General features: G+C 38.5%; 1 protein-coding gene across 4 annotated transcripts in view; it reads right to left on the bottom strand.

Annotated features, from left to right (window-relative positions):
- RBMS3 (RNA binding motif single stranded interacting protein 3) overlaps positions 1 to 14957 on the bottom strand; it is a 660983-nt gene that overhangs the window by 323484 nt on the left and 322542 nt on the right. The window lies entirely within an intron of this gene.

Raw genomic sequence — 14957 nt, 5'->3', positions numbered from 1 at the left:
AGGTTTAGGTAAAGGTTCTTCACCCAGAGATTGACTTTGATGATCCCAGTGGATCACTTTCAATTCAGAATATTCTGTGAAGTTAGTAAAGCAATTTAGACCAACGACTTGTGCAAGAGTTTCAGAAACATCACCAAAAAAAAGGGAGAGGGGCCTCTTAAATCTTTTGTTTGTACATCTAAACCAGCCCTGGGCTTTCAAAAAGGATCCTGAGTCATTAGTACCAAATTCTGAAAGGGCAGCTCAGCAATTTTGAAACTCAGATCTTCTATATTTGTTCCTAACAGCACAGTTAATAGCATAGTTTTAAGCAGACAGTAGTGAACACTGTAGCATGGATGAAGAGTGAATTTTCAAGAGAATGCAAGCTGATGAATCACTAAGACAACATATGCATATTCAATATCTTCTGGTACAGATATTTACTACTGAGGGTGTCGTGATTTCATTCATATGTGGGCCTATTATTCACCACCATCCCACGTCCACGGAAAATAAATTTTTCATAACTCAGAGAGAGAAAAAGTTACAAAATCCATGAAATTACTATGTTATATAATGTATCCACAAACACTATTACTGTTTTAGACAAATAAAATTCAATATCTTACCATTCTRTTGAAGAACAGTTCCATGTTAGGAAGAAAGAAATTAAAAGGCTATTTCAAATTATGGATCATGACTTTAACACTGCATTAACAGATCATAYTTGGAACTCCCACTTTTCAGAAGATACAAGCACAATTTATCTCAAATCACAGGGCCCTAATACAGYGCTGGAAGGCTGTGTTAGGTCCTTTGGTGCTCTTTCATTGAAGAATAGGGAAAACTTGGTCATTTTAGTGAAGTTTCCTCCCTGTAAAATTTCAACATCCTCAGAAAGATAATCCTGCAAATATACAGGCATGTAAAGAAATTTCTATAACTGAAAGTTTCCTTTGCTATTAAAATCCTAGCTTTCCTTCCGAAGGAAAATCTACTGCTGTTAAAGCCCAGGAATGTGCTGTGCCTTCACCCTCAGAAGATGTGTCTCACATTCAAGTTTGAACTGTATTTACAAGACAACGCAGATTTACCAAGAAAAAGAGTCATTCTTCCTATTCAAACTAATCTGTATTTATATATTTATACAATATATGAACCTTAACCTCTGGAAAAATAGGTTCACATGAAAGTGCACAGGCCTGAAGACTTACTGCAACTGTTTTAAGTACCTGGGAAATTAAACCAGGTAAAACAGAAGCTAAAGTAAATTAAATTTAAACAGAYACAACATTTATTGAAATGGGAAGACCTTGAACTTTCAGACCTGCAAGAAGTATATCACTTTAGCAGTTCAAAGGTAATTTTTCCTGTAGCCTTGTTCTTTCCCAGAAAAAGAATTTTTTGTCAGTATGCAAATAACATTAAGTGGTTTAATCCAACACTTGCAGAAATCAAAGGCAKTTTTTTCACTGCCTTCAGTAGGTAGAGCCTCAAATCCTATTCACAGAGTTCATAATAAGGCTACAGATTTGTCACACCCTTGTTACTCAATACAGAATAAAACACCACATACTAATGTGGCACTCCCCACAAAAGCCTGATATTTTACAGCACTTTTCCTCAGTTTGTTGCAAGTAAGACACTTRGCTTTTAGCTGCAGTTTCTATTCTAAATGTTGTTTATTCTTAATTAGTGCTATGTATTATATTCATATTAAATCTGTATATTTAAATATTGAAGCTATTTAAAACTATTTAAAAATTGATTACATTATTGTATATCATATTAAAATTATGACATTTATGTTTTTACTTTGATAGAAAGCTATGTTTTTCCCTCACAGTTCTGCCATGACAAATAACCACTGTTAATAATTAATTAGCAAAATATTCTGCAGTTGCTAAATTAAGTATGGAAAATGAAATTCATGCACAAATTAATAACTATGATTTCATGCAGTACAGTTCAGTTCTTTTTCTAGGCCATCATTAAATCTTCAATTACTAATTATTCCATGTTTTCAAGAATTCAGATGTCTTAAAAAATAAAATGCAACTTTTGTTTGCAGACACTTAGCAGTGCCTCTAAATTTTCTGTATGATATGATGCCCTATTGGGAAGACAGTTAAGGAAACCCTTAACCTTTCCTATTAAAGAAACCCTTCACAGAATGAGGTGTAGTTTACTCTAGCCTGTCAGAAATGATAATGCTAGGCATACCTTAATTTTCAAAGAGCAGTGGATTTATAAAAAGTCCAAAACTTATCTTTTCTACTATAAAGACATTGCTCMTCGGCACTGGAAATAAAAAATGAAGCAGTTCTTCAAACCTGAAGAATTTCCTCTATCCAACAATTCAATTATTTCAGATAGGRTGGAAATAACCCTCCCCAACATATAATTCCTATGTGTAGAATTTATTTACTTTGTATGTCCCAGCATGCTGTGYTGTCTTGTATTTTATTTTTCATTCACAGTCTTGCTTACTTACGGGAGATTCATTGTTAAATTACAGTTGGTGTGAACCAGCATGCCAGCATACCATGATATTAATCTCTGAAGTATTCAATCATTTAACAATAGCCTCATTATTCAAGGGAACTCTGAGCATTCAGTTTGTGAAGATTTTCTGACATTTCACTAAAACAATTTACTCTTAAAAGAATTCAGTGACTGCAACATATTGTAAAATATATATATATATATACACACATACATTCCTCAATCAGATTGTTCCCCTCTAATAAAAGACAAAAAAAAAAAAAAANAAGAGGAATTAAAAAGAAAAGGAATTATAGATAAAAGCAAGAACTCCAACTACCACCAGGGACCATGAACTCAAACTGATAATTTAAAGCAAAAGCATTTTCTAGGGTTCATACAGAGGCCATTTCAGTCAAATGTGTGAGTGAGACTTCTTGAGTTCACAGAGCTCCCATTTCATTATTTACAAGTTAGAAAAAAACAGGTGCTTGTGTTGTCTTTAGAAACAATACAGTTTTTAGAGGAACTGTTTCTTCAGATTTTTACATTGCAAAATACATAACTTGGGACCTGCATCATGGAAATTATTCTTTTTCTTCAATATATTTATTTTAATCCTTTTATTTCCAGGGCTGGAATTTCACAGTTGTATTCATTTTCCAAAGGCCAAATTTTGACAGAAGTGGCACAGAGAAGCATATTTTTTCTGCCTGAAATTTTCAAGAAGAAACAACAAGAGCTTGGATTTGGATTTTTACAATTATGCGGACAAAAGTTCACACTGCTTACCCAGAACTAGGACAGAATACCTCTGGGTTTGAGTTCCTTTGAATTTTAATTCCATCAAGTATATTTATAAAAGCAAAGATTTTTTTAGCCCATTTAYTTGTACAACTCGAACATAAAGACAGGCTCGGCAAAGTGTGTGAAAAAAAGATTCAATAAGCTATTTGCTCACAAAATTTTTAAATGCTCATGCAYGTGTACAATTTCAGGTATGTTGAACTTAAACAGGATGAACCACGTTTTTTAAGGTTAAATTATGTTTGGGCACTCGTAAATTAACGTGCATGTTTGGTGTGGAAAGTCCTCCCTGCAGCCTCGACACAGCAAGCAGATGTACACAGGRTATATAAGTGCATGTTCCCAGTCTGCCAGGGCTTTCCTTTCCTCAGTGCAAGGGCTATAACTACCACAGTAATTAGTTTTGATCTGTTCTGGCTGGTAACTCATCACAACTCCCAGGTATTCACCAAGACCTTCTCTTGAGTGATAATYGTGTCAACAATTAAATGCAAACTAGGTGAAGCTGCCCCACATGCAATATAGATACACAATTTATGAATCATGTGATAATTTTTGATGTTTTCAAAATCCAYTAAAAACTTGCAAATGAATGCAGCATTAAATGAAGAGTCACCTGATCCAAAAACACAATTGCAAGTTTAAAAATATATTTAGAGTCTTTGTCTATTTTATAAAAAATTCTTCACTTTCTATTACCCAAAGACAGAGGGACACACTTGAACATATTAGTGTCACTATGTCAGGTGAATAAATACCTTTGGAGAGGGAGAGCTTATTAAAAACTGCACTTTGGATCAGACTCTTGGTCTCCAGAAATATGGTACCCTTCTGCTGYCCAAGGGGTCCAAGGGCTGCCCTAATTTACACTGATGGAGCAATTGCCTCGTGTCTTGAAGCTCTACTTTAAGAAAACATCAAGGGCCAGGTTGTGCAGCATAATCAGCATGTCCTGTAGGTCTCTGATGATCAGTCAGCACTTCTGAGCCTAAGAAAAACAAAATTTTATTTAACCAAAAGGCTTTGTGCYAGCTGATCTCTCTGGACATCTTGACCATGAGTCTTCCACAGAAGAAAAGCCAACACTGGCAATGGCTGTGCTCTGCTGTGGCTCAGTTTGTACCCAAAAACAGCCAACAAGGACCAGCAAGGGATGAGATAAACCATGGGTTTCACTAAAGAAATGAACTCTTTATACCCATAGTGTCCTTCTGTCCTTAAAAGGACATTTGGTTGGTCCAGCTAGGCAGGAACCCTAGATGGAAAGCAATGAAGACATGCATTGTAGCCCATCCTTTCTGAAATATTCATGGGCAGATCTAGAGAAAGGCATAAGAATTTCAATATTTTATGTTTCTGCTGAAAATTTTTACTCCAGGAACAAAAGACTCACTGAAAAAACACAGTGAGCCCATTTTGAAATCTGACCAGTAAAGCTGAATTTGGAAACAAATTAGCTTCAGTTGCTTGGGAGCCCTCAAGAAAAGACTTTTGTATATTACTGGCTTCAGGCATCTTCTAATAAACTAATTAAAAAAGATACAACCCTCAAACCATATAAAGATGCACATGGAAAATCTGAGACCTCATTCTGAGTATTGGACATACTGAGAGAGAGAGAGAGAGAGAGAGAGAGAGCTGTGATTCACTGGGATAAATCTGCATGCCTTCTGAAACCGGTCAAGGAGCACAGCACTGTCAATTGCTCTTTAATGCACAAGAAAAGGTTACAAAATTAATTTTTGTACTGAGAAATTACAAATAAATTTGAGATGTTCTTTTATTTTGCTTACATATTTGAAGCCTTTGTGATAGACTCAGGCTGTATTTTCATGCTTCTCTTTACAGCCATGAGGGAAAGAAACYTATATTTCTGTAAAAATTGAAAGCTGAGTTTTCTACCTTATCACATGCCTAAGGAACTAAGGGGTTTAAGAAACAAATACTGTGAACCTTGCAATATAATTTTGAGGAATGGCAACACCAAGGGCTACATCTTCATCAAATATTAGAGAACAACTTCAGCTAGGGTAAAAACACTGCTTGACAGTTGTGTGGTTTGGGTCCCAGAAAACAATCCCAAGGAAAAAAAAATTATAGCAAGGAACAAATCCAGCCTGTGATCTATTCCCCACTTTATAAAAAGTACCRTAGATACTTTTTATCAAAAGATATAGATAGATCAGAACCCCAGTGCTGACACCCCTCACTTAATGCTATCACACACACAAATAACAACTATATCCTATACAGATAAATTATTCCAGCATTTATAATCTTCCAAATACAATCTGCCAAAAGTGCTGGGTTTAAAAATTAAYAACACAAAATTTGCAATGATCACCTATACAGCAAGCTGCCTGCTTTTTGAACATCCCATCAGAAGCAGTGAAAGTATAAAACCAATGTAAAAATGTCACAGCCATTTTTCATGGAAACCAAGATACATTCTACAAGAAACAGGCAAGTATTCTGCAAATATTTACAACTGTGAATGACTGAATTCATATTCTGGACAGCCCTGAATGCACCCAATGGCCAGCTTTCATCAACCAAGCACTTGTAGTATCAGACCATATATTTAGGCATTCCTGAAACCTTTTATTCATCAACAGTATTTTCACTCTTTCCTCCCACTAATTCAGACCTTGGGAGTTTCTGACCCTTTCTCTTTCTGCTATTCAAGAAAGGAAGTTCTCAAAAGACCAACATCTTGAATAAGAAGGCAAGACAAAAGAAAAGGTCTGCTCTAGCTCCTCATTTCCCATATGCSTATGCCCTTCGTTTTATTTGGGCTTGCTCCAGAGACCACAGGGATCAAGAGAAAAACCTGTGRATTTGCCCTGTTTTGCAATTTCTGAGAGCCATTAAATGTTACTCTACATGCAACATTCCATTTTGTAAAACAATTTCCTATGTTCAGACTTCAGTTTCATTTTGATTCCCACATTCTCAGCACAACAGTTCTTTGTTCAAGCTTCCATGTTTATGGTATGTTATCTTATCTCTGGTTTAGCCTTTAATATTGAACAGTCAGAAATGAATCATCCTGTTGTTTGAGATGCAAAGATTTATGTCTGCTTACATTTTTAAGATACACAAACATACAAACATACTTTAAAAAGTCTAAGCAAATACACTCTTATTAACGCTGTTATCTGAATGATGATATTTAACACCAGTTACAGCTTAGTTCCCTTATCTCCCCTGTTAAACAACATTTTTTTCCCGAGGATGCTGTAATCTTACTCTCATAAAAGAGCTTAAAAACCTTTCTCCAGCTGTGCAAAGGGAACAGCAAGGTTGGATTAGAAGGATATTCACAGAAATGACAAACATGCAAACTGTTACAGTGTGGTGAAGAACTTTCTTAGGCACGGGGCCATGCAAAGTTGTAAGAGACACTCAATGCTACAGTGAAACTTAGAGAAGAGACACAAAAGCCTAAGAGTGAGAATGGCAGAAGAATTCAGGCCCTAGTGTGAATTCCAAACTGCACCTGCATATGGTGAGGAACTCAAGGACCATCCACAACCCAGCCACGCCAATTTTGCGTGAGAGCATGGAGCTACCTCAGCTGGCTTTAACCAGGTCCCAGGTTTCATTGCATGACTCTAAAATCCAGAAGCATCTGCAAAAGAGGATCCTTCTGGAAGAGACATGCACCCTTCTGACTCAGTTCTATATGTTTGTTCTCCATCTGAAAGAAAAATGCACTTTAAAAAAGAACAAAGAATCACCATTTGTTTAAACCCCAGGCAGTCTTYTCCCCAACCTCCATGTGTCCCCCATCCCGTACCTTCTCCCAGAGGCTGTTTTCTATTCCACCTCTAAGATTAGTGTGTTCAAGACCAGCTCAATTTTGACACAGGGAAGAGAAAAAAGCCACCTTGAACAGAAAGCCTTTTGAGTCTTCCCTTACTTTTGAAGCCTTTGTATTTTTTAATCCCTGCTCTGGCAATTTTGTCTCCCTTTCCCCTCCTCCCCTTCAGTGGAAATTTTCTACTCTTTACAAGCCTGGCTTTCTGCAGAAAATTGATTTCCCCTAGGATACAGCCATCCTACTGTTCTATGCATGGTCATTAATGACCATCCTGTTCGCCACAGAGTCAGRCAGACACGGTGACACTCCTCCTCAGCTTCTTAGCACAGAAAGCACATGGGGGAAAATTGTAACAGCCTCAGAGCTCAACCATTCCAAGAGTTCATCATCCCCAGAAAACACCATACAAAATCCCCAAATGAGCTATTACGAGGATAAAATGATTCTTGCTGCTTTCTGTCACTCTTTACTTCCACTGCACTAGACTGAATTTCTTTTAATCTCTCCCAGGTAACAACCATCATCTAGCTTCCTCTCTTCCAGAGGAGGTAGCTCCCTTCTTCCCCCACATGGGAACAAATTTTAATCAGATGTTACTTGGGCTTATATAGGTTTTATTTGGGTATTGACACCAGGCCATCCAAGGGCAGAATACAATTCAGCACAGATCACAAAACCTTCCTGAAGATGTGAGACAATATCTGGGTGCTGCACTTTTTGCCATTTTAGCTGCTTTGCAAGTACCTGCTGGTGTCCCTGCCCCTGGGAGCGACAGACAATTCTCCCCCTAACTCTTGGTTTCTCTGGTGCCAATGGGTAAAACAAAATGATTGCACTCACAAAACACCTTAAGCCTTCTCTATGAACATCTTGAGAATAGTCTCTAAATTGACTCCCTGTCTCCTTGACCCATGGGGCTCTTGCAAGGACTTCCCTTGTCCCTGCTGCTACAGAGAGGTGCGATGGAGGACTAGAAGTCACAAGAAAAAAGATGGGGTAGTCAACATCTTTTTTCCATTTCCAACACAGGACTTTAACATGATGAAGTTAATCTTGCTTACTGAGCTACATTACCGGTTTCAGCAGGACCAAAAATAAGGAAAAATATTAATAAAGCCTGAAGATGGATACAGAGCTAGCTTTTGTTGGCTTTGTTTAGCATTTGGCTTAGTTCCCAATTGAATTTACATTAAATAACAGGAGCAGTGTATTTAAATCAAAAGGTAAATTTTAAACAAAAGAAAACCTTTTGTGACTATTGGTCAGAAACAGAACAACTCTAGAAAATAGTTCTGAAACTGTAAGAGGGTGYTAGCTACTGAACTGAAACTTGATCKGAAAAATGTCGACATGGTGAATGCCTGATGCAGCACTTCAGAAAGCTGGGGTGGGGAAACTGCCCAAACCAAGATATTCATATTTAAACCTCACATTGTCCAGCTACACTTTGTACATTGTGCTGTGATTTCTTTATATAACTCTCACTAATRCTGGCTGATATTTACCAAGGAAATCCTCTGCAAACAAGACAATCCACCCCACTGTAGGTCCCATGAAATCACACGCTCTACGGAAATTTCCAAATACCTCGACACAATATGGGTGAGTTAAGGATAAAGTTTCAAGTCTGAACTCCATAATTTCCTGTCTTTTGCTGGTCTACACAGCTCTTTAATGTTACTTTAATATCATTTTTGTGGGTGTGATTGAATTACCCGCCACTCCCGATGCCAGCATTAGTGGATTTCTGTAACAGGAGAGCACGCTTTACTGCTCATACTGTTACTAAATACCATTAAGCAGACCAGCTGCAGCCCTCCTGATAGCAGGACTGGAGGGCTACCTCGCTAGGAGGGGACAAGCACTTTACTGCTGGCACATAGCCTGAATCCTGCGAGCCTTCAGCATGCCCARTTCGCCTCGACGGCCCCACCAGACGGCCTGTCACAGCATGTCCCCCAGCCAAAAAGGGTCCCCAAGCCTGCAAATCTGCTGAGATGCAGAGATCTCTCTCCCATGCCCAACATCCCCAGTCCTACGTGATGCTGCCGTGACTTGGCAGCTTGAAAAGATAGAGATGTATTTACTCAGCGACCTTTGGGCTCCAGGTGCAGCAGAGGGCTGCTAAACTCTCCACTGAGAGCACGCCTCACACGCTGGTGACAGCTACTAACTAGTGGCACAGCACTTTAAAAATCCCTTTCAGAAGTCTTTGAGGAGAGATTAAAATGCCACATGTAGGTGAGTTGTAAAAACCCTACGGCAGCCTCCAAAGGGAGATTTAACATGAGTTTCTCATCAATACCCTTGCAGTGCTAACCAGCACCTCCGCAGCAAATTATGAGCCTGACTACTCTGCAGACACATCTCTCTTCAGAGGAGGATTGCATTAGGGAAGATGAGGAGCAATGGGAAAAAGCATAAGGGAGAATGAGGAGTTAACTGTTATCTGAGGAGTTAACTGTTATCTGTTATATGAGGAGTTATCTGTTCCACATTGTTGGCTCACTGCACATTGAACTGCACTGACAGACAACATCACCCAAGCAGTTACACTTCCTGCCACTCTAATCCACCTCTTCCTCACCACAAAATGCCTGCATGCTGCCTACAGAGATATACTTGACCAGAAGCAGTGGGAAATTCAGCTGTTAGCACTGAACTAACAGCAGCCCCCATGTCCTCAATGGACCATGGGAACAACACGGCAGGGACACAGGAGGGACAAGAAATGTGGCCCTGTGACTGAGATAAATTCTTGTTTCTCTAAGTTCAGTAAAACCCAACAAACACAGGACTCTAATAAGAAATACTAATTGCATTATATAACAGAAAGCTTTTTCTTACCACTGTGTGAAAACAGAGGTAGAAAAMCTGCAATTTCTGAAAGTGCTGAAAACTTTTAACAGCTGTATCATTACAACCTGTCTCCTACATCTATAAGACCTGCCAACAGTCATGTCTTTAGTTCAATTCTTATGTTAGGCAATGACCAAAATCATGGCATGAGCACAGTACCATGATTTCATGTAAACCCCACCAATGACTTGCTCATTCTGCATTTTGTTCCACCATAGGCATCAGTTTTCCTTTCCATCTAGAAGCAATTGGCTTGGGTTMATTTTATACTGAGTCAAGAGATTGTCTTATATGAATCCTTCAGCTCCTTGATCTGGCTGTATGTTCATATATGTGATAGAAATTAATTTGTTTATAAGGCACTTCATTTGTTCCTAAGGCACTTAACAAACCTTATATTGAAATATTTGTGCTAAGTTATTGTAGAGTAATTTAAAAAACTTCCTAGCCATACTCCATTTAATTGGCAATTCTAAATTTGGTACTGATCTAAGTAAAGCAGAGGAGACAAGATACATTAAAAATGAGTAGAGAAATTGTTAGGTATGGCTTAGATCCAAATTCCTTACTTTTAAAAATAAAGCTTCACGGGTGCTGCAGTTGTTTCATTCTATGGGGGTTTGTTACTCATGGCCAAGGACGGACAGAGAGATGATTTAAAATTAAAGGTAACCAAAACCTCAGAGGTTGAGAGATGAGCTTCTGCTTCTGACATAATGCCAGAACCAGAGCTCTGTGATCTCCACAAAGCACATGTGGCACCCCCTGACACTCCTACTAAGACACTGCAGCAGCTTCTGAGTATCATTTCTCCTGCCTAGGAACACAGATGTTCCAATAATACATTTCATCCATTTAAGGACACATATGAAAATATATAAACTAAATAGAATAACAAATGTCCATAAACATGAAATAATTAGTTTTAAAAACATTTAAAYGATCCCTGCAGTCCTTGATGAAATTATCCAAAGGCGGGAGAAAACTGTCTTACAATCAGAGACTTAAATTGCTCCAGCTATTTGGATTCTAAAAGAAAAAAATCTGAAAAGTGACTGCATAAGTGCATCTGGGAGAAGAATGGAGAGAGAGAATCAGAAAGATCCTTAATCTCATTACACTAAGAACAAATAGTGAAAAATTAAGACCAGAAACTTGATTTGTAAGTGGGTTAGAAATTCTGACAAGGGAATGTGGTTAAGAGGAATAAACTCTTAGCAACAGTGATAGGTTTGCTGTTGCTCTCATATCTTCAGTTCCAGAGTGGGTSCTTTTTTGGAACTTATTCTTTACACCAAAATAAATTGCTATGTTTAGTTCAGAAGCAAATAAGGAAAATTTAAAGATCTGAATCAACCAGAAAATTATGGTAGACCATCCCTTGGTCTCTTCTGGACCTTAAACTCTATGACTTTGTGAATAATTTTATCGCTTTTAATTATTAGTTTCCTACAATAAAGAAGTTAAAAAGTTAATGTTCTTCTTGAATCAATGAATTACAGAAAATAATTGAAGTTTCATAATTGGATTATAACCCCAGGAGAATATGGAAATGCTGAACTGGGAAGCTGAAGTAAGGAAAGCATGTCTGTTTTCTTTTTTATTTTTATGTGATCACCAGGCAGTAATAGCCATAAATGCTTCACTTATTACCTGTATTACACTGAAACAATAACACGCCTGTGATCTGCAATAACTGCTATTTGAACAGACTGCTGTGCTTCCATGAAGCTTCCATGGGTTTGGGTGTCTGATGGCAGAAATCTTCTTTCAGACCAGGTCCTACAATTCCACATTATTATTGCCTTCATTGTTTTATTTAGGGTTGCCMCCAGAGCTGTGCCTAGATACCTTCCAAGAGAACCAGCATCCAGAGGTCTCCATGTTCCCTAGAGTTCATGCTGGGAACACAGAAAATACAAGCCCAAGAYAGAGAAAACTTGTTTAGATCTCCGTCAGATCAACATCTTTTAAAAATTAGGCTAAAAACATTACATCTTTCCCATCTCTGTTTATAATGAGGCAGATATAAAAACCTCTGACGTAGTTGCAACAATTCTAAGAAATTCCTTCTCTAGAGAATATTCTTTGAAAAAAAATTAAAGCCCGTGCAGTTTTGAACACARATCTAGTAGCAGCACTTTTCACACAAATAATTCTGGGAAGTTACCAAATACTTGGAATGAAGGACATTGCATGCTGCATAGCACAGAGCTCTTGTCGATGCTTGTTTGGAATGGTATGAGAAAGTCTAGCGGCGGAACACAATGACATTTTTGTTTTCGTGCTGATAATATTCAATAGCTTTGCCACCAAAGCTGGCCTGCCACTTCCCCTTGCATAGAAATTGCAGGCATGCACTGAGGTTTTTGCCATTAGCTGGAAGCAGTGCCCAGGTTATTCTGGGTTTGGGGAGGGGGTTGTTAAGCACAACTGGTATTGTTTCCTTTCAGCAAAGCTTTAGGACAATGTATTTCTCAAACAGAGCAGAACRTTATCTGCGTCATACCTTCAAGAAAAAGGTTACAGAAACATTCCTGCTACAGAAATGTCAGAACATGAACAGCATGTCTCCATCTTCTCCCAAAAGCTGGTGACTCCTAAGGAATATAAACCACATGCCAGTCACGGAACTTCCGTCTCTGCTCTCCGCACATGTGAGACAGCGACTGGCTCTGCTCTCCCACTGCTGCCATCAATTCTCAAAGGATATGAGATCAGAAAGACACACTGAACCTGACACCATGGAATTTAGGAGAAYAAACACCAAAAATGCAGACAAATCTAAAACACATGGATAAGCTTCAAAACAGAAGAAATAAAGATAACCARAACTTTCATTGCTACTAAAAAAACKCAACAAAAYASCACTAAAAGGACAGCAGTGAGGCAACCTTCATCAAACCAACAGCACATCAACCAGCCACCAAACTGGAAAGCAGAAACCAAGCTTCAGAGTTTTACAAGACACCTTGAGGGGCTGGAAAAATCAGACTGACAAGAGTTCCATGGCTATGAAACCCCTTCCACAGAGAAACATCCACATTACAAAAACAGACATGTCCCACAGACATATGGTGGAAAGCCTGTCTGTCCTTCGGACAGTTTCGGGCCATGAGCACTTTCAAACTCAAATGGGATGGATGGGGATCCCATGGTTGACTGGCTGCACAAAAAATAAGCTGGAGAAGTGGAGAAAGAAAGAGGACAAGTAAAGTCTGGAAACACATACATCTCAGAAACAGGTCAGAAGAAGCTCATTAAGTGTGTTGCCCTCCTATCTCAACACCCCTCCTGCACAGTAAGCAAAARAAGTGGCTGTTATGGTCATGCCCTTCACACTGCTACACAGAAGACTCAATATTTCTGAGTTCTCTTTTAAGTTGTGGGATTTCTTTTTTCTTTTTCTTTCTTTTTTATTCCATAAGGACTTTAATTAAAATTCATCAGAAGAAATATTTTCAGCAGCAGTGTCTGAAAATGCTGCCCCCTCCCATATCTTCCATTAAATCAGGTTCATCCAACTTGAAAGGAGATGAGAAACTCTCACTGACACTCTGTCACACTCCAGTGAAAAGACAGGCACGTACAAAACAGAGAAGAGTGCAGGTGCTCATTTATTACTTTACGCAGATTACTTTTCTGCCTTTCTTCCTGACAATGGGAAYGTTCACATCCCAGATGGAGCTCTCTGTAGTGCTGTGGGCATTTGCTGACCTAAAGTTTTGTTTTCCCTGATGAAAGAGGCAAGGTAAGGAGAGGGTTGGTTCATTRTCTACTGAGGCAGCTTTAATGTTTGTTTCTAACAATGGAAGATATTTGGATATTATTTCAGTGGGAATTAATGTACAAATAATTTTTCAACAATACCAGGTAAAGGAGAAAACACCTGTACATATCTATCCCCATATCTACACACTGCAGAGATATTCATGTAACTGCAAAACTGCAAAGCAACTGATTTCAGAAACCAAGACATTGTTCAAAGGAAATACAAGGTCACTGCCTTGTATCATTTCGGACCTAGAGAGGAATCCCACAATGTTTCTCTAACATTGATAAGCATTATCACTACAAAGATGTGTTCAGTACAAGATTTAACAAATTACGTCCACAGCATCAGGTTCCTCCGCTTTTATACCTATTTTATGCATCCTTAGCATTCACTGTTTGGCTCCTGATCAAAAGTATTTTGACTTAAAAGAATTAACCTTCTTTCCCCCTTTCCTGCCCCTCTCTTAATAAACTTTTAGGAAAAGTCCATTGCACAAAGAACTTGAGAGGAATACAGATTTCTCTAATCTAACATATCAATGTGTTTTTCTCTGGTCTGAAGACACAAACATTAACAAATGAGAGGAATATACTCCTGTAGTTCTCTCCTTGCTTTTATCAGCCCATCAATCCAGCAGAGTACCTTTGCCGTGCTTGGTCCWGCAGTACACCCTCCTTGGGATTTTGCTTCCTGATTTTACTTGGAATAACAAAGAAAATCCAGTGAAAGGGAGAGGGGGAGTGTTGTTTTTCATTTTTTTCCCCCTTAAGTGTGGGCATTTCTTTAGTTCCCATGAAGTCTGATCTCTTCAGCAGATTTCAGAGCCATTCCCAGTTCTCATATTACCAGGATACACCAAAGTAAAATATCCACCAAGATTTTAAGCAGGAACTACTCCCTGTGATGCCACATGGTTCCTATATGAGCTAATCCCACTGAATGAGTGCTCTCACCTTCATGCCCTCTCAGTCTCTGCTATATCACAGAGCAATGGTGTCAGCTGATATTAATTACAGGAGAGATGTAGGTTGTGGTTCTGTTTGAATTAATATGGAAGACAGAGTGCACTTTGCTTTAACCTACAGAATATTACAGAATGCAGTGAATTCCCTTTACCACTCCAAAGACTACTTCTTAAAAACAGAGGAGCAGACAAAGACYCTCTAAGTCTGTAAGTCTCAGATAATTTGGGTTTTGTTTTCACCAGGGTCAGGATGAGAACATCAG

This window comes from Malurus melanocephalus, unplaced genomic scaffold, assembly GCF_030028575.1.
Source record: "Malurus melanocephalus ecotype Western Australia unplaced genomic scaffold, MMel_1.1 scaffold_361, whole genome shotgun sequence".
Taxonomy (NCBI): domain Eukaryota; kingdom Metazoa; phylum Chordata; class Aves; order Passeriformes; family Maluridae; genus Malurus; species Malurus melanocephalus.
The sequence above is the reverse complement of the archived record's forward strand: the minus strand, read 5'-3'. Positions and strand labels throughout refer to the sequence as shown.